This window comes from Lactuca virosa, chromosome 1 (assembly GCF_052849685.1).
Source record: "Lactuca virosa cultivar CGN04683 chromosome 1, Lactuca_virosa_CGN04683_v6, whole genome shotgun sequence".
NCBI classification, from domain to species: domain Eukaryota; kingdom Viridiplantae; phylum Streptophyta; class Magnoliopsida; order Asterales; family Asteraceae; genus Lactuca; species Lactuca virosa.
The window spans coordinates 101163291-101183298 of record NC_136426.1 but is presented as its reverse complement, the minus strand read 5'-3'; the positions used below and the strand labels follow the sequence as shown (position 1 = coordinate 101183298).

At 38.3% G+C, this 20008-nt stretch overlaps 1 non-coding gene across 1 annotated transcript; it reads left to right on the top strand.

Moving 5' to 3' along the window:
* The first annotated feature begins 8732 nt into the window (after positions 1–8732).
* LOC145151702 (small nucleolar RNA R71) lies at positions 8733–8839 on the top strand. Its single transcript, XR_013732262.1, has one exon. It is a non-coding gene; the product is annotated as a small nucleolar RNA R71 (small nucleolar RNA).
* Positions 8840–20008: the final 11169 nt, after the last annotated feature.

Genomic DNA, 20008 nt, shown 5'->3' with positions numbered 1-20008 from the left:
TATGCACATATCAAAATACCCCACACTTCACTTTTGCTTGCCCCCAAGCAAAACTGAATTTTAACATACTAATATCATATAAGACAATACCAATTGAACCCATCCATTATGCCAAGACCGCAACGCATGCATTTGTGTCTACAAATTTTCCTAAGGACCCCCCTCAATTCTAAATACTTACAATCCTCATAAACATTCGCCCACTTCTTTTGAACAACGCTCATTTTATGCATCCCTCCGAATCCATCCGCATAAAACTTTCTAACCTCTAGGTATTTTTGGTTGAGCAACCCAAGCATACATAATCTAGACAATTACAACTTTTTGATACCACTATAGAACTTATTTGGAATTCTTCACTTTTTGATATGTGATCTTTGATTTCTTTGAATTCACCACCTTGTTGTTTGATTTTTGGTATCTTCAACTTTTGAACTTCTTTAGAATTTTGATCTTTTGATCTTCACTTTGATTGCTCCAAAATTCTTACAACTTTTTCTTGTAATTCTCTCTTTTTTTTTCACATGTAACTCACTTTTTTTTTTCACTCAAATCCTACATGCTTAAGCAGGGGCACTCAACTTCAACCTTTATTGGTTAAAGATATTAGTTTTCCTGGATACATTTCAAGTACACGATGCTAAACATATTGCATCCCTCAAACTAAGCGAGGTTGTGTTTTTGTCTCATGATTTCACTAGAATAAAGGGGGCCACAAATGCACTAGAACGTATATTGGCTCAACTAAACATTTGGGTCTTCATGCAATCATCAAACATAACACTAGCATGGAATCCTAATTGTTTTTACCAAAATTTTCTAAAGTAAGTCCTAGTAATTTTTTAATGCAAAATTTTCAAAATTATACCTAAATTAGGATTCTAATGTAACTAATATAATCAACCTACCTAAATTAGGATTCTAATGTAACTAATATAATCAACCCCCTACCCCACACTTAATTTATGCAATGTCCCCATTGCATATCATGCATGATATAGAAAATAACAATGTAAAGAGGGAATTGGAACAAACTCCCCTGGGATAGTAGTGGTTAGGTCGATCTTTCTTCTTTTGAGCTCCTTCTTCAATTGACTTTAAGCATGGGAACAACTCATCCATGCCTTGGGTGCCAAATATTGTGTGGTACGACTCCAAATATGCAGGAAAATAATCTCGAAAATCTTCAGGAATTAATCTTCAAAGAATATGAGTAAGGCACATTTCAAATGTGGTTAAAATGTAAGCCTTGGGAATGGAATACTGAGTGACTCGTCGAGTAAATATGACAACTCGGTGAGTAGAAGTGTTTCTAGCAGAAAAGTCGCAGAATTGCAAAGGGACTCTTCTAGTCCAAGTTATGCACTCAGCGAGTACAACGCTGATTGGAAAATAAATCTTCTGCTTTGAATTCGTTCTGAGGTGTTTGGCAATGACATTTTAGTATCCATCCGTTATTTTTCTTCAGTAAATAACACTCTTTACCCCTCTTTACTAACGGACTCGATCTTAAACTCAAAACTTCCTCATCCTCATCTAGCTACTCTTTCTTGGTTAGCTTCGACATCTAGACTCTTGCATGCATCCTAAGCTTTAAACTGAAAAGATAAACACAACCACAAGTGATAGATAGCAATAAACAAACTCCTACTTAAACCTAGTACTAAAAGTTCAAAACACACAAAACAAATAAAAATAGTTTTCAAACAACCAAATAAAAACCACAAAACATCAATCTTCAACATCTTCTTCATTTCCTCCCGTTCGGTTACTACCGGCTTGATTCCTTCTTTGATTTATCCTTTCCTCCCAACTTGGAACATAAGGGTATCTGGGCCCGGGCCTTGGCGCAATATTCATTTGTTCAAACAAATAAACAAATGAGTCATTGTGGTAATTCATGCTTCGCCCAAGATCATCTTGGTACCTTCTCGTCTCCATATTATACCAATCCATTGGTAACTCCTCTTCCACCGGAATGACCGGTGGGTCTTCTTGGACATGCTCCCTTCTTTGCTTCACCCTTCTTCCCGGATCCTCGGGTGCCAACACCTCATCCGCATTTGGAATTCCAATATGCCCCCACCATAATCCTCAATGATCCTTGCCCTCCTAAATAATGTGGTGCTAAAAGGAGGAGAAGGAATCATTATCAACACCCTTGCCGCCCCTCGGTCCAAGATCCCATACGTCCTAGCCAGCTTTGTTACAAACATGCCACCATTGATTTTGGAAGTAATCCTCTCCTTGACCGCCCCCTCCGCTAAGTATTTTGCCATACAATATGACAAATTGCAAAAAACATTGGGGGTAATGATGTTCCACATGTAGAAGATATCGAGAGTGGGGACCTTATCATCGTCCTTTCGCATGTTAATGGTGCTTGCGATAAGACGATGGATCAAGCGATGGATGGGGGAACAAATGCTTCCCTCTTGAGCAGAACACAGAATGTAGACCCGGTTAGCAATTGTATTCCACCAAGTATATGCAACCACCTCTTCGGTCAAGTCCTTGTGGCAGTGTTCTAGGAATGACTCAAAACTTTCAGACATGATCATATTTTGATCATAGATCCCTAGCCTCCATGCAAGCTCCGCTATGCTGCATTGACGCAGCTCCCCTCCAAGACAAAAGGTGATAATGCCCGGATTATAATAATCATTACCACCTTGGAAGGAGATGGTAGAAAAGAATTCCCAGCATAGTTCTTGGTAGACGGGTTCTTGAATCTTGAACAATCGACTCCACCCATCACAAATTATTGTCACCCCATCATTCACAAAGGACTTGACCAAATAAGGAGTCAATTCCTCCTCCAAACCGGATTAACCTATCCACTGCCAGTCTATCTCGTTAGGAACATATATCGCCTTGCGTTTTAGTGCTTCCAGCTTGTTTTTGGCACGAGCTAGTGAGGATTTAGAAGGGATTTGTGGAAAGTTTAGCCATGGGATGTCCCCATGACCACCTTCTCGCGAGCTCTGACCTCGCCTCGACATGCTTTCTGCAAAACAAAACCCAAAACACAACAAACAAAACACATAAAAATTAACAATGTAAAAATTCTGGGTATCTGCAACATGGACTCGCCGAGTACATGAACCAACTCGGCGAGTCGCATGAACTGTGCGAGTCGCCATTCCGATTCGGACAAAATCAACCATCCAAATACACAAATTAGTGCAGGGGTTTGTCTTAGTATGTCTATTAAGCATAAATTTGCAAGAAATTCTGTCTATAACAACCTAATTTGTCTGAAAAATCAAAACCCTAGGATTGGAGTAAACCCCAAAATCCGGTTTTTCACAAATTATGGCCATAAATCCTCCTAAGATGTAAACTTTAAACAAGATTAAGTAGAAAAATATTACCTTTTTGGTCGGAATTGCAAGGAGTAATAAGAAAATGGAGATGAAAGCTTGAGAGAGAGAGAGAGAGAGAGAGATTCTAGTCGAGCGGCTGGTGGCTGCGTTTGCAATTGGGTTTTACCAATTAGGGTTAAAACCCCTTATTTACAGAATGTGAAAATTATTATTTTTTTCGGGTAAATACGTGGACTCGCCGAGTACACGTTCCTACTCGCCGAGTAGATACACGAATCTGCGTTTTTTCGGGATTTTTCAAATGGACTCGCCGAGTAGATGCATAGACTCGACGAGTTTTCCGTTATGTTTGATAAAAATTTGAGTTCTTAAATTTTATGCCACCAACCCCACACTTGAACATTTCTTTCCCTCAAAGCAATCATTTTAATCATAGAAGAAGATTGATAATAGCAGATCCTAAAAAAACGAAATAAAAATGAAAAAGAAAGGGAAGAAAAAAACAAACTCGGGTTGCCTCCCGGAAGCGCTTCTTTTTAAGGAGTCATTAGCTGGACTCCTTCCCACTTTACGTTTCTGTAATTTCTTCCAAATGCAACCCTTCTTCAAGTCCTTCATCTTTTGAGACTCCTTCTTCATATTTCTTCACCCTATGTCCATTAACCTTAAAAGGGGTTCCATCTTTTGATATAAGCTCAATAGCTCCATGTGGAAAAACTTGTTTCACCATAAAAGGTCCATCCCACCCTGTCTTCAGCTTGCCCGAGAAAAGCTTTAACCTCGAATTGAAGAGTAACACCTTTTGTCCTTCATGAAAGTCCTTATTACCCTTTAGTCTTTTGTCATGCCAATTCTTGGTCTTCTCTTTGTATATCAAGGAATTAGTGTAGGCCTCATTTCTAAGCTCTTCAAGGGCATTGATTTGCATCAACCGGTTGGTACGAAGTTCAGCCAACTCAAAATTACACATTTTTAAAGCCCAATAAGCTTTATGCTCTATTTCAACCGACAAATGACAATTCTTTCCATAAACTAGCCTATATGGTGTAGTACCAATAGGTGTTTTAAAAGCTATTCAAAAGGCCCAAAGTGCATCATCAAGTTTATCCGACCATTCCTTTCAATTTCCTCCAACTGATCTCTCCAAAATCCTTTTTAATGCCCGATTTGTCACTTCAGTTTGTCCACTTGTTTGTGGATGATAGGATGTGGAAAACCTATGATGTACCCCATACCTTTTCAACACTTTGGCTAATTGATCATTTGCAAAGTGAGTGACCCGGTCACTAATAAGAGCTTTAGGAACTCCAAATCTTGAGAATAGCTTTTTTAGAAATCGCACCACCACCCGAGCATCATTAGCAGGTAATGCTTGTGCCTCCGCCCACTTAGATACGTAGTCGACAGCCACCAAGATATATTTATTCCCTTTTGACATTGGGAAAGGTCCCATAAAGTCAATCCCCCTAACATCAAATATTTCACAAACTTGAATATTATGTTGGAGCATCTCATTTCGGGATGATATGTTCCCCGCTCTTTGGCATGAATCACATTCCTTGAAATATTGAGCAACATCTCTAAAACTTGTGGGCCAATAAAACCCAATATCAAAAATCTTTTTAGCAGTGTAATGTGCTCTATGATGTCCCCCAGCGGGCCCGCTATGGCAGTGTTCCAAGATTTCCCGACTTTCTTTCCCGAATACACATCTTCTTATCATTCCGTCTGTGCAGCTTCGGAAAAGGTATGGCTCATCCCAAAAGTAGTACTTGATTTCTGAAAAGAATTTCTTCTTTTGTTGGCGGGTTAAATCTTTTGGAATATATTCAGTAGCTAAGTAATTAGCTATATCCGCAAAGCATGGCTCCTCTCCTGCTATTACTAAAAGATACTCATCGGGAAAATCATCTCCAATCTTGTTTTCTTCCAACTCCTCCAAATGCGGGTTCTCTAATCTTGAAAAATGGTCGGCAACTACATTTTCCATTACCTTTTTATCTTTTATTTCAATATCAAATTCTTGTAAAAGTAAGACCCAACGTATCAATATGGGCTTAGCATCTTGTTTAGCAAAAAGATACTTTAGGGAAGAATGGTCGGTAAAAACTATTGTCTTGGATAATACCAAATATGGTCGGAACTTATCAAAAGTGTATACCACTGCTAACAGCTCCTTCTCGGTAGTAGTGTAGTTCTCTCGGGTTGGGTTCAAAGTTTTGCTTGCATAGTAGATAGGTTGAAATTTTTTATCAACCCTTTGTCCTAAAACAACACACACAGCATAATCACTAGCATCACACATTAGCTCGAAAGGAAGGTCCCAATTTGGTGCTATCATGATAGGAGTAGTGGTCAATCTTTCCTTTTAATAATTGAAATGCTTCATGACATTCTTTAGAGAAATCGAATGGAGCATCCTTCAAGAGTAGTTGAGTCAAAGGCCTAGTGATCTTTGAGAAGTCTTTACATTCTTTAGAAAAACTCCTTACCCCTTTTACATTTGTTGGAGGGGGTAACTTAGCTATTGTGTCCACTTTTGCTCTATCAACTTCTATCCCCTTCCTTGAAACTTTGTGTCCCAACACAATTCCTTCTTTTACCATGAAGTGACACTTTTCCCAATTAAGGAAAAGGTTTGTATTTTCACATCTAGCTAGCATCAAATCCAAATTAGATAAACAATCTTCAAAAGATGACCCGAACACCGAGAAATCATCCATAAAGACCTCCATAAATTTTTCGATCATGTCGTGAAAAATGGCCATCATGCACCTTTGGAAAGTAGCTGGTGCATTGCATAACCCAAAAGGCATGCGTCTATATGCAAATGTTCCACTTGGTAATGTAAAAGTGGTCTTCTCTTGGTCTTGTGGGTCGATTGGAATTTGAAAATACCCCAAAAAGCCATCGAGAAAACAATAATATAGATGACCGGAGAGCCTTTCTAACATTTGATCTATAAATGGCAACGGGAAGTGATGCTTGCATGTAGCATCATTTAGTTTTCTGTAGTCGATGCAAATGCGCCACCCGGTTACTGTTCTTGTTGGAATTAACTCGTTATCTTCATTAATAACCACCGTCATTCCTCCTTTCTTTGGTACCACTTACACCGGACTTACCCATGGACTATCGGATATTGAATAAATTATCACGGCATCTAGTAGTTTAACCACCTCCTTTTTCACAACTTCCTGCATGTTTGGGTTAAGTCTTCTTTGGCATTGAACTATAGGTTTAGCTCCATATTCTAAGTTAATCTTATGAGAACAATAAGTTGGACTAATTCCCTTGATATCGGTTATCTTCCATGCTATGGCACCTTGCCTCTTCTTTAATACCCCAGAAGGCTTTCCTTTTCATGTTTGGCTAGATCAGCAACTATAATTACTGGTTTTTGTTGGACATCTTCAAGAAATGAATATTCCAAGTGATCTGGTAGTGCTTTAAGTTCAGTTTTTGTGTTCTGAATGCTGAACACGTCGAGTTCAGTGAGGAGACTCGTCGAGTCCTTCATAAAACTCGCGACTGATTGGGTTTCTTCGAATGGACTCGTCGAGTCGATCGATGCTACTCGGCGAGTCGGGTGTTCTGCACTTCTGATCAGATCATTATATTCAGCTTCCTTGAGCAGTCTCTCTATTTCCAGCAGGTCTCTTTCATCATCAAATTCTTCTTCAAGGTTGACGGTGGACTTGTTTGGCTCATATTCATTCCATTCCTCCATTAACTCTTCCAACATATCAACCGAAAATGTCGTGTCATCACTAATCCTTGCATGCTTCATGGCTTGATCAACCCCAAAAGTAACTGATTCGTTTCCCACCCGAAGAGTAAGTTTAGAATGTTGCATGTCAACTATAGCACTTGCAGTGTTTAGGAAAGGTCTTCCAAGTATGATCGGGACTTGAGGGTCTGCTTCCATATCTAATACTATGAAGTCCGCGGGGAACACGAACTTAGCAACTTTCACCAATAGATCTTCGCATATTCCCCTTGGGAATGTGACCATTTTATTTGCTAGGTGAATTGCCATTCGACTTGGCCTCAGCTCCGAAAGATCTAATTTCTTGAAGAATGAGTACGACATGAGATTTACACTTGCCCCTGAATCAGCCAATGCATAAATGGTAGCTAAGTTTCCGAATTGACAAGGGAAGGTTAAGCTTCCCGGATCACCCTTCTTCTTAGGTAGTTTGTTCAACATGGCAGCTGAACAGTTCTCATTTAGGACCACTTTCTTCACCTCTTCCATCTTCTTTCTATTAGTTAGAAGATCCTTGAGGAATTTGGCATATTTAGGCATTTGTCCAACCGCCTCTATGAATGGCATATTAATTTGAAGAGCCTTTATGTGTTCTAGAAACTTCTGGTAGTCAACATCATTCTTTTCTTGTCTAGCTCGAGCTGGAAATGGTAGTGGAGGCTGATATGGATTGACAGGAGGCTTGTTTTTCTGTTCAGGTGGGGGACTCGTCGAGTCCGTAACTTCGACTCGGCGAGTTGGGTCAGGAATTTGTGATTCTTCGTGTTCTGCTTCTTCCTCTTGAACCAGCTTAGGATCTTCTTGCTGAATAGGGGCCAGAGGAGTTATAATCTTCCCACTCCTAGTTGTCATGATATTTATATGTGCACCTTTTGGGTTACTTTCGGTATTACTAGGAAGTCCATCCGGTCGTCTCTCGTTTACTTGTTGTGAAAGTTGGCCCAACTGCTCTTCTATGTTAAGAATAGATGCTTGCTGATTCCTAAGCAGAGCTTGTTGATCTTTCATCATAAGTTGGTGTTCTCTCAACATATTTTGTTGATTTTTGATTGCAGCATCGGTATCATTATGTCTTTTTTCGGACGCGGCCACGGATCTTGTAAGCATGTCTTCCAAATCTGATTTCTTTTCTTGCACCGGCTCCTCCTTTTGAAAAAAGCGTCGATCTTTTTGCTTATATTTTTCCTCCCTTGTCTTTTTGTACTCATCATATGGTAGCCATTCTTTCTTGGGTTTTCGCCAATTGTCATCATACCTATCACCACTTGAATAACACACTTGTACTTTCCGGTTCCCGTTCTCATCAAGGTCACAATCTTTAGTAAGGTGGGGCCCTCTACAATTTTCACATCCCACTCTAATGACATGAATGGATTGGTCCATCTTAGTCATTCTTCGGTCCATGCTTTCCAATTTTGCCATCATTGTTGCCATGTCATCGGTAATAGAATTCACCGCCCCTCGAGTTAAGTCATTCCTTGGGTTATGATATTCTCTAGAGTGCTTAGAGAATTCTTCAATTAGGGCCTTTATCACTAGGGGTGCTTTCTTTGTGAGTGGTCCTTGCGAATCAAGGAGTTGTCTGGTTGTCACATTTACTCCATCATAGAAAAATGTAGACTTCTTGTTGGCTGTTTAGATCGTGATGTGGGCAGTTCCTTAGTAAGCCTTTGTATCTTTCCCATGCTTCATAAAGTGACTCTCCAGCTTGTTGTTCAAAATTGGCGATGGCTTTCTTCAATTTGGCTATCTTTGAGGGAGGGCAAAATTGGTCTATAAATTTCGCTTTCATTTTAGTCCAAGTAGTGATGGATCCTGGAGGGAGTGATTTCAGCCAATCTTTCGCGGCTCCCTTGAATGTGACTAGTAGCATACGAAGCAAAACAGTGTCGCGAGCCACATTAGGGACATTGAAGTAGCCGGCTATGTCATTGACCTCGTCAAGATGCTTGTATGTGTCTTCATGATCCTTCCCGAAGAATGGAATTTCCTTAAGTTGAGCAAGTATGTGGCCCTTAAGTTCAAAGGTGGCAGTTACGGGAATCGCGGGTTGCACGAGTCCTGGGCCGGTGTCGTCACACATCCTTTTCTTCCATTCACCCATGGGAACTTCATTGATGTTAGCCATGGTGTTAGCTAGTTCGCCCTCTATGTCGCTTCCGTCTTCAAAATCGATTTCTTCCTTTTCAGATTCGTACTCGGTATCCTCCTTCTTCGGGTCTTCGTCCGCCACTGAAGAGATGCTGGATTCTCCCACTTTCTGTTGGATTAGGTGTCTAAGTTCATAACTATTTCTGGAATGTACTTGACCCGATTGGCATGGTCCATTTGGGTTGCATGGCATCATGCATTTGGATAGACTAAAATGAGAGAAATAACACTTAAGGTTTATTAATATATTATAAGTTCTAATATATTAATAGTATTATTTAATTAGTATTGATCAAGAATTAATTTGGAATTAATTAATTGATCAAAAGAAGACTAATTAAATATATGAGTTGATTGTGTAAATCATCCATACTTGTATAGTGGGCTAATGCTCCATGGATTATCAAGTTGGAATAAAACCCATAGGATGCTCCAAGGTGGTTATATGGTGTAACCCTAATTGTAATACACTATATAAAAGTCATGACAATTAGGGTTTACATGGTGTAACCCTAATTGTAATACACTATATAAGAATCCCTATGTTCACCAAAAATCGGCCACTGATCATACAAGTGAAGGCTAGCCGATTTCAAGAAGTGTATCATTTCTCTCTAAGTCATTCTAAGTGTATTTGGTGTTGTGTGAGACATTTGATGCATCACACTTGAGGTGCTAGGCTCACAAGGTTTTCAAGGAATCCTAACTACTACAAGGTATGTATTTCCTACTAACTTTTATGTTTAAAAGTTCCCCATGTATGCTAGATAGGTTATGAACCTTGGAAAATCAATTTTGCATGTATCATAGATAAAACATAGATCCAAGGTGTCTAGGGTTGCATGTACACCATAGGAGTGTTAGAATGCTCAAAACCCTTCAGTGGTATCAGAGCCTAGGCTTGTTTGTTTGATACTTGATGCAAAATTGTGAAAAAACTCAGTTTTTCTGTATTCTGAAGCATGAACTCGCCGAGTCCATGGGGGGATTCGACGAGTCCATGACCAAATTCATCCTACTCGACGAGTAGGCTCTTGCACTCGACGAGTAGGAGCCCCTGAATGCAGATTTTCGAGTTTTACTGCTGGAAATGGACTAGAAACATTACCCTAAACTGTTTTGGTGTTATAAAACTTGTTTTAGTTGGAGTAATGGTTGTTCTAATCCATTTACAATGGCTAATATCAAAATTTCATGTCTATATGTGTTCATATGTTCTTGAAATTTTGATAGTAGTATTCATGTTCTTATGAGTTCTTGATAGATCATAGGAATTACTTGTTTAATGTTTAATTCATGAGCTTTATGTGTTTTAATGGAATCCATAATTTGTCCTCAAGTTATGGATTACCAAAAGTCTTTCTTTTAAAGTCCATTAAAGAAACACATAGGTTACATAAAATGAAAATTCACTCATTTTATTAAACCATTAACTCGTAAGTTATGAAATGAAAAGTTTTGTAAAGTTACAAAACTTGCCCTCAAGTTTTGGAACATGTAAAGTCACTTTAAAAAACTTTAAGTTCCAACCCCTAGAATTTTAAAAGTTAAAATTCAACCCTTATACTTTATAATATTATAAGTTTAATAATAATTATATATGTATAAGAACAAAGTCATTTTACCGTTAGTAGGCCTCATTCACGAAGCCGATCTATAAGGGGGTATAAGGTTGTTGCCTATAAAATGACAGCTTAATGGGTGTCCACTCTCACCCACCGCTTCCTTGACTGGTGGAGGGTCGTTAGCCGAATGGGTAGGACAAGGACTTCTAAATCTTCATTAAAAGTATGATGAAAAATAAAGTAACTAAATGTTTTTATAAAATTCCCAATCTTAGTTACTTTAAGAAAATGTGAATAAGGTGCTAACCCATGAAATTACACTTTGCACTTTGATTAAGTTGTTAGTGGAGCGTGTGTGGTTAACCGGCACACTACCCTGGATTTAACAAGGTAGGCAAAGGGTAACTTAATATTTATCATAGTATCGATGGAGCGCGTGTGGTTAACCGGCACATCGATTGAGGGGTAAATATTAAGGGTACCAAGTAATTTGCATGGTTACTTCACACCTTGTTTTGTGATCCTCGGCACCCTAGTCAAAAAACCTGATGGGCACACTCGAGATTGAAACATGCCATTGAAAAGTTCAATGAATCTTAAAGAATCTAGGAGTTTCAAAAAACCAATTAAAAACCTAATAATTTATTTCGTTTTCATGGTGGAAATTGGTGAATCGTCATTCACCTACCTTTCAAATATGTTATATTGCTTAGATTACAACATCCCTCTTCTAAGTCATAATATATTGTGGTTGGGTCCTATCCTTAATGTTACATTCGGATGTTTTATTAAGGACTATCTTTATATCTAATCTAAACTTGTCTTTCTTCTTTTCAGATGTCTTCCAACAATACTGCTTGTGGCTCAAACCCTATCGGCTCCTTCTCTCTCATGAACCTTTGTGGGAGAGTCATCTTTGATGGATCCAACTTTATGGATTGGATCAGGAACATCAGAATGGTCACTCGGTATGAGGACAAGGAATATGTCCTCGACAAGGAGCTTAAAGAACTCGAGCCGACTGCTACTCATGAGGAGGTCGCTGAATATCAGGCACATGAAAGAGATGCTACCAAAGTGGCATGCATCATGTTGGCCACTATGACAGCCGAGCTCCAAAAGTCCTGTGAGGACTACTATCCTTTTGAGATGCACCAGGATTTGATGGACCGCTACCATCAGAGTGCTCGTCAAGAGTGATATGAAATAATCTCCTCCATGATAACAACCAGGATGAAGGATGGTGAACTCATCATGGGCCACATACAGAAAATGCAAAGGTATGTGGACCGTATGCTGAAACTGAATGTGAACTTCCCCGAGGAGTTGGCAATAGATATCATTTTTCACTCCTTACCTTCGTGTTATGATCAATTCCGCATGACATACCACATGAATAAGGAGGAAGTTACCCTCAGCAAGCTTCAAGGACTCTTGAAGACCGCAGAAAGTGGTCTTAAAGGTAAGTCGGTTGTTACTACTCCTGTTCCTACCGCGGCCCCTGTCTTGGCAATCGGGAAAGGTAGAGGAAAGAAGAGGAAGAACCCTTCGAAGGGTACCAAGGGAAAGTTCCTTGATGGCTCCTCTTCAAGTGGAACCAAGAAAGGTTTCGTCACTCCTTCTTCTGACCCAAAAGAGGCTGAATGCTTCTATTGCCATGAAAAGTCGCACTGGAAACCAAACTGCCCAAAGTACCAGCAAGATCTTAAGGATGGGAAAGTAAAACCCAACCACGCAGGTATTTACACTATATTGTCTAATAACTCATGCTATTCTAACTCTTGGGTCCTTGATACCAGTTGTGGTATTCATATTTGTTCTGATTTGCAGGGACTAAGAAGAAGTGAGAATGTGGAGCATGGAAAGATAAACTTGATCATGGGGAATAGGAAAGCTTCACCTATCACCAAGATTGGAGTTTATTCTTTGTTGCTAAGTAGTGGGTTTACATTAGATTTGAATAAATGTTGTTACTCGTCTGAAATGGCAAGAAATATTATTTCCTTTTATGCTTTGTACAAACAAGGGTTTACCTTTTCATTTGATAATGATAGTGGTGGTATTTATGCTTTCTTTAATAATGTTCTTTATTTTAAAGCATTACCTTGTGATGGTGTGTATGAAGCTGTGTCGGTTGTAGACAAACTAGGAAATAATGTGTTGTGTATTGATTCTTCTAATAATAACTTCGATAAAGAATCATTATGGCATTGCCGTCTTGGACATGTAAGCAAGAAACGCATAGGCCAACTCCAAAAGGATGGAGTCTTGGAGTCATTTAATCTAAAGTCAGATGACAGTTGTGAATCATGCTTACTTGGGAAAATGACAAAGTCACCCTTCACTGGTACATGTGCTAGGGGTGAAGGTTTGTTGGATCTCGTACACACTGATGTGTGTGGACCCTTCAAAACTGCCACAAGGGATGCTAATTGTTATTATGTGACTTTTACTGATGATTATAGTAGATATGGTTATGTCTACTTAATCAAGCATAAGTTAAAAACTTTTGAAAGGTTTAAAGAGTTTAAACAGTAAGTAGAGAATCAATTGGGCATGAACATTAAGATGCTTCGATCCGATCGAGGTGGTGAGTATCTTAGTATAGAGTTCCTTGAATATCTTAAGGAATGTGAGATTATCTCACAATTGAGCCCTCACAGGACACCACAGTTGAATGGTGTGGCTGAGAGGCGTAATCGGACCTTGTTGGACATGGTTCGTTCCATGATGAGTCGAGCTTCGCTACCAATCTAGTTCCTACTAAGAAGGTTGCCAAAACACCTCATGAGATTTGGACCGGAAAAGTTCCCAATCTGGACCACATCAATATTTGGGGCTGCGAGGCTTGTGTGAGGCGTGAGTCTCACGATAAGCTCAAACCTCGAAGTGAGAGGTGTATTTTCATCGGCTACCCACAGAGATCCTTTGGTTACCTCTTCTACAGACCCAGTGATAATGTGGTCTTTGTAGCAAGGAGAGGAGTCTTTCGAGAGAGAGAATTTATAAGCCAAGCAAACAGTGGGAGGCAAATTGACCTTGAATAAATTCAAGAGTCAAGTGGTGAAGGACCCTCAAACCCTAGCAATCAACCTGAGGAGGAAACTCTTGTTGATCCGACAGAAGAGTCTGTACCTATGAGGCGTTCCACGAGAGTTACGAATGCACCTGAGCATTACTATGGTTTCCCTATTACTGCGGAAGGTGATACGCTTATCAGTGATAGCCCACTGGTAAGTTTGGATGAACCTAACTGTTGGGTTATGAGCATTCTAACACTCCTAAGTGTACATGCAACCCTAAATACCTTGGATCTATGTTTTCTCTATTATAGATACAATTATGAACATCCAAGGTATTATCCTAATCTAGCATACAAAATAATAAATATAACAAGATAGAATACATACCTCTTTGATGTAGAATGTATTCATGAAGCTTGAGTGCCTAGTGCCCCAAGTGTGACACCTCAAATGGTTCACACAACACCAAATACACTTGGAATAACTTGAGAGAAACTTGAACACTCCTTGAAATCGTCTAGCCCTCACACGCACACATTAGTCCACGATTTCTTGAGCCATGGGATTCTTTTATATGGTGGCTATTAGGGTTACACCATGTAACTCATAACTTTACCCATTCCTTATGCTCCATGGATTTTAACCTCCATGGAGTATCCATGGGTCACCCCATGGACTTAGTCCAACATAAGGAATCTTGGATCACAAGCCCACATATATAAGAATGAATGATTTACACAATCAACCCATATATTTAATTAGTCTCCTTTTGATCACTTAATTAATTCCAAATTAATTCTTGATCAATACTAATTAAATAACCTTATTAATATATTAGAACTTATAAAATATTAACCAACCTTAAGTGTTATTTCTCTCATTATAGTCTATCCAAATGCATGATGCCATGCAACCCAAATGGACCATGCCGGGTCGGGTCAAGTCTTACCAATTATAGTTATGGACTTAGACATTAATCCAACAGTCTCCCACTTGGATAAGTCTAAAACTATTATTGCGTATGACTTCAGGAACCGATCAACAATCGTAGCTCTCAAAAGCTTCTGTCGAACTCTGACCTTGTCGATGAACTCTGACCTTTGTCAATGACTTGTCCATTAGATAAGGGATCATATATTCCTCCATTCTAGATATCATATGGACTGAGACATGGATTATCAATCATTCTCTCTGTCCATTTGTTGTTTCCCGATTTCCGATTCATGATGACTGACTGATTGAACAAATCAAATCAGTCCTGGCTTGGCCAAGCACTCACATGTATCATCTTTAAATCATCGAGGGGCCCACATATATCGCTTTTATCCCGAAGGTAAAAGGAATGGATAAACTTCGACTCATATGGCTTGTTCTACTACTTGTTGAATCATACACAAAGGCACGTTTTATAACATCGAGTTACCAATGCGTTTTCGTGCAATCAATGTATAACCAACTCATAGTAACAACTCATATCTCCAGGTTTGAAGAATATAAGATATTATCGTCTCATGATCACTCGTGATAAAATCCATGAAGTGATTCAAATGAGCGCGGGTTGAATCCAATACTCAGAACTTATGAGCACTCATGAGTGTTGTAGCACCACTTTGTCCACCAACTTGGACCTCTACAAACCAACCCATGACAGTCTTGATTCATATCTACTTCCAACATATGACCGACTGTGGATGGTTTGAATAACTTAATCATTCAGGAAGAGCGACTTAGTTATTCTGGAAGTCAAAACATGCAAAGTGAAACACAAGAATAAATGAATCAAATATGGTATCAAACCCTATGAATATAAATAAACACTTTTATTTATCACCATACTGATTACTCATTATTCATTGTTTCGGTTTTATCAACTTTATACTTGAATTTAAAACAATAGTTGTCCCATGCTCCAAGCATGTACACTATGTTTTCTAAACACTAGTCATGCCATACACCAAGTATGCATACTATGTTTGTCTATGATCTTTACTTTGTAAAATAGATCAATTGAACATCACTCCAATGATCCTCTTTTCACAGTCCCAAATCCTTACTGCAAATGCAAGAATTCCAAATTCATGCCATTTACTGAAATCTGTTAGATTCTAAACTTATATGCATTGATCCTCTTAATGATTATGCACAAAGTCAGAAAGACTTGACAACAATCATTACAGAGCATTCCAAAGGAGATCAGCTCCTTGGAAACATCCTTCTTTCATTAAGTTTCCTAATCTTACACAGATTGAATAATTTCTAACTTTGAAACATTTCCATATTCCATTTTGACTATCACTTCTGAACAAGAGTTGCCTCCTTACAGATTATGTCAATATGGTCCTTCCAGAATTAACATTATACTTCCAACTGTCCTTGAGCAACCAATCTTTGGTAAACCTTAGATTGTCCTCGACAATTGCTTAATCATTTTAGTCATATCCAATTCTAGACCTTTTCCCTTCATAATGCCCCAGGCATTTGGAAAATTTTAGAAATGATGAATATAGCACATGTAATCGATCCTATATCCGAAGAATATGGGACACGATTCATGATGTCTCACATAAAGACTAAACCAGTCTTTTGCTATAATATTTCCATTTCAATTTGCCAAGTTCTCAAAATTCAGATTATGAAAAGGGATGCCGTAATCATAATCGAATTTTAGAACGCAAATAATGGACCCATATATAGAATTTCCTTATGTTGAGCCATTCCAACATGAAATTCATATATATATCCTTGATTAAATACGATTAAAATCTCAATCTAAGCTTTTTAGAATTGAAATGAAGTATAATTTCCTCTCCCTTAATTATAGCAAAACAACTTTTTCAACCCCTGCAACCTCACGAATTGAAACTTTTGTTTTCTATAATTAACATTGCTAACTTGCAACCTTTGTCATAATTATCATGCTCCCACTAACATGATGATTATTAGCATAACACTTATGCTCCCACTAGCTTTGACATGTACTCAGAAATCAGCTGACTTTCTTACCAAAGTTCAGATTTCTGATACTAGATTGTTTTGATAAAACTTTATCAAAATCATACACCTCTCTTAGATAGCTCACATGTGTGTCTAAACAATTTTAGAACTATGAAAAGGGATGTCGTAATCATAGTCTCAATTGTTTAGACCTTTGCCACTTCTCACAAGTCCATGTTAGTGTGCCGGTAAACCACACACGCTCCACTAACGACTTTGAGAATGCAAATATCACAATTGCTATCTAGCTAAAATCTACTTAGTGAAAGTGTTTCCTCACCATCATTTTCATGAATCGGAGAGAAACCTTATGACACTTAGATTTAATAGTGTATGTGTTCTTATCCATGTGAATTTGTCAAAACCATAATCACAAGACAAGGTTAGTGACAAATCCAAACTCATATTGATTAAACTTGTGCAATCTTAAATTCTTGCCATTTGGCAGATCAGGTGCCTGCCATTGCTTCCAAGTAGTTGTGCAACCAATTGAGAACTCTCAGAACTCCTATGCAAAGCCAACTTGAATAGGCACAAAAATTTCAACACGATAGGTTATAAACCTCAAGTCGTGTGCTAGTGAAGGACTTTAGGTTTTATTCTTGATTAAGTCTTGAAACTTTCAAGAGCTTTAAGACTCCCACTGTCCTCTTGACATATAAGACTCCCTTGTCAAATATTCAAGAGATAGTGCGGATTCTTTATCAAGACTAACACTTTACGAAATTGGCCTAAGTTGGTCTCTGTTTTATCCAAAACATCACAACTTACCAATTTCAAATGTACAAGAATAGATAACCTTTTACTCTTACATTTGACTAGTGTTAACAAACCCTCTTTAAGATATGTCACTCAAGTTACAATCTTGGAGTATGACTCTAAGAATTGTTTTGGAACGAAGTATGACTCATCTTTTTGATTTAACCATTTCAACAATTCATGACTCCTCTTCTTGACTTTAGAGGACCAATTGTGATATGGTATCTTAATCATTAAGATGATCATAAACATGATACTAAAGTACTCTCCCATCTTTTCAGATTTGAGAAACTTTTATCTTTCTGTCATACTTTGATTCTTCTTATTCGTTCTGTCTCACATTGAAACTTCTCCAATGCTACAGACTTATACTTAAACTTATAAGTATAACCATATTTACTGAACTTAAGTAAATCATGACGAATAGTCTTCTTGATCTTTTGTGGTGGACTTGACCAGTGCACAAGAATGTGTACTCGATCCCTTAGTCCTTTCCTTATTCACATAAGGAATTAGTCTTAATTTTCCAAGCTGAAAGTTCTCATTCATCATACTATACAACTTGTATGATTCCAAGTTTCGGTCCAATTGAACCTTGGGTGATGAGAATCTTTCCTTATTTGGTAATATTAGACACTACCACAACCGAAAGAATCAAATCCATTTTTCCAATATAGCTATCAATGGAATCTTATAAGCAACAACTTTTCACAAATGCCATTGTAAGGATACTTAAAATAAATAAAATCAAAACCTTTTTTCTTTTATTTTAAAACTTTGCGGAAAAACTTATCCTTACAATCCATATGAAAACCTTGTTGTTATCTATTCCTAAGCAATATAATATCATAACTCTTAAGTAATAGCCCAAAATTCTGATCACCGAACCATGGACTTTATCCATATGAATCAGCATGTACTTAATAGAGTTAGACAATGGACTTTACCTGAAGTAGAGCCAAACTTATTGACTTTAACATCCTTAGGTAAATTTGGCAGCTTCGTAACCAATGCCCCTTCCTTTGGCAATAGTTACCTATGGATCCTTGATAATGGGACTATCTCAGACTTCGCCTCTCTCTTTACCATTGGGTCAACAGAGTTGACTATGGCCGATCCCTTTCCATTGGGAAGAGAGAGCTTTACTGGATATCCAATGGCATCATTGTCAATGTCCATAGCGTTTTAGGAAGTTGATCTTAGCAAATATATAAGATCATTAAGGGTCTTGTCTTAGTCTGTTTCATAGGATTCCCAAAAGAACTCACTATGTGACTTAGAAAGTAGTTGAGCCACCAACTTTCTCAAGACTTTGACACCCAACTCTCCCGGCTTGTCAATATGTGACTACATCTCCAAGATGTAATCACACATAGACCTTGCCTTGCCAATAGGGCTTGAGTGACCATAAACTTTTTAGGAACTTGTGGGTTAGGGAGAATAATTGGAGGAGGTGAAAGAAGTATGATATCCATGGGACATCATCTTCATTTAGGAAAGCATGTTTCAAGAGATTTGGGAAGCTCATAAATGTCTAGACCAGACATCTTTTTGGGAGATATTCAAGATAGTTGATTTAAAGTCCTTAATATGACACCCAATATGAAATATTAAGGCTAGGACCCAACAAACTATTTTATAACTTAGAAGAGGGATGTCGTAATCCAAGCTATAAAATATTTGAAGGTAGGTGAATGACGATTCACCAATTTCCACCATGAAAAACGAAATAATTTATTAGGTTTTAATTGGATTTGAAAGTCCTAGATCTTTGAGATTCATTGAACTGTTCAAAGGCATGTTTCAATCTCGAGTGTGCCCTTCAAGTTTTGTGACTGGGATGCCGAGGATCACAAAACAAGGTGTGAATAACCATGCAAATATACTTGGTAGCCTTAATATTTACCCCTTAATCAGTGTGCCGGTTAACCACACACGCTCCACCGATACTATGATAAATATTAAGTTATCCTTTGCCTACCTTGTTAAGTCCAGGTTAGTGTGCCGGTTAACCACACACGCTCCACTAACGACTTAAGCAAAGTGCAAAGTGTAATTTCATGGGTTAGCACCAAATTCACATTTTCCTAAGTAACTAAGATTGGATATTAATAAGAGTTTAGTTACTTAGTATTTATCATTAATACTTTTAATGAAAGGAGAATTATAGTCCTTGTCTTACCCGTTCGGCTAACGACCCTCCACCAGTCAAGGAAGCGGTGGGTGAGAGTGGACACCCATTAAACTGCCATTTTATAGGCAGTAACCTTATACCCCCCTTATAGACCGGCTTCGTGAATGAGGCCTACTAACTGTAAGACTGACTTTACTCTTATACATATATATAAATATTATTAACTTATAATATTATAAAGTATAAGGGTTGAATTTTAGCTTTTAAAATTCTAAGGGCTAACTTGG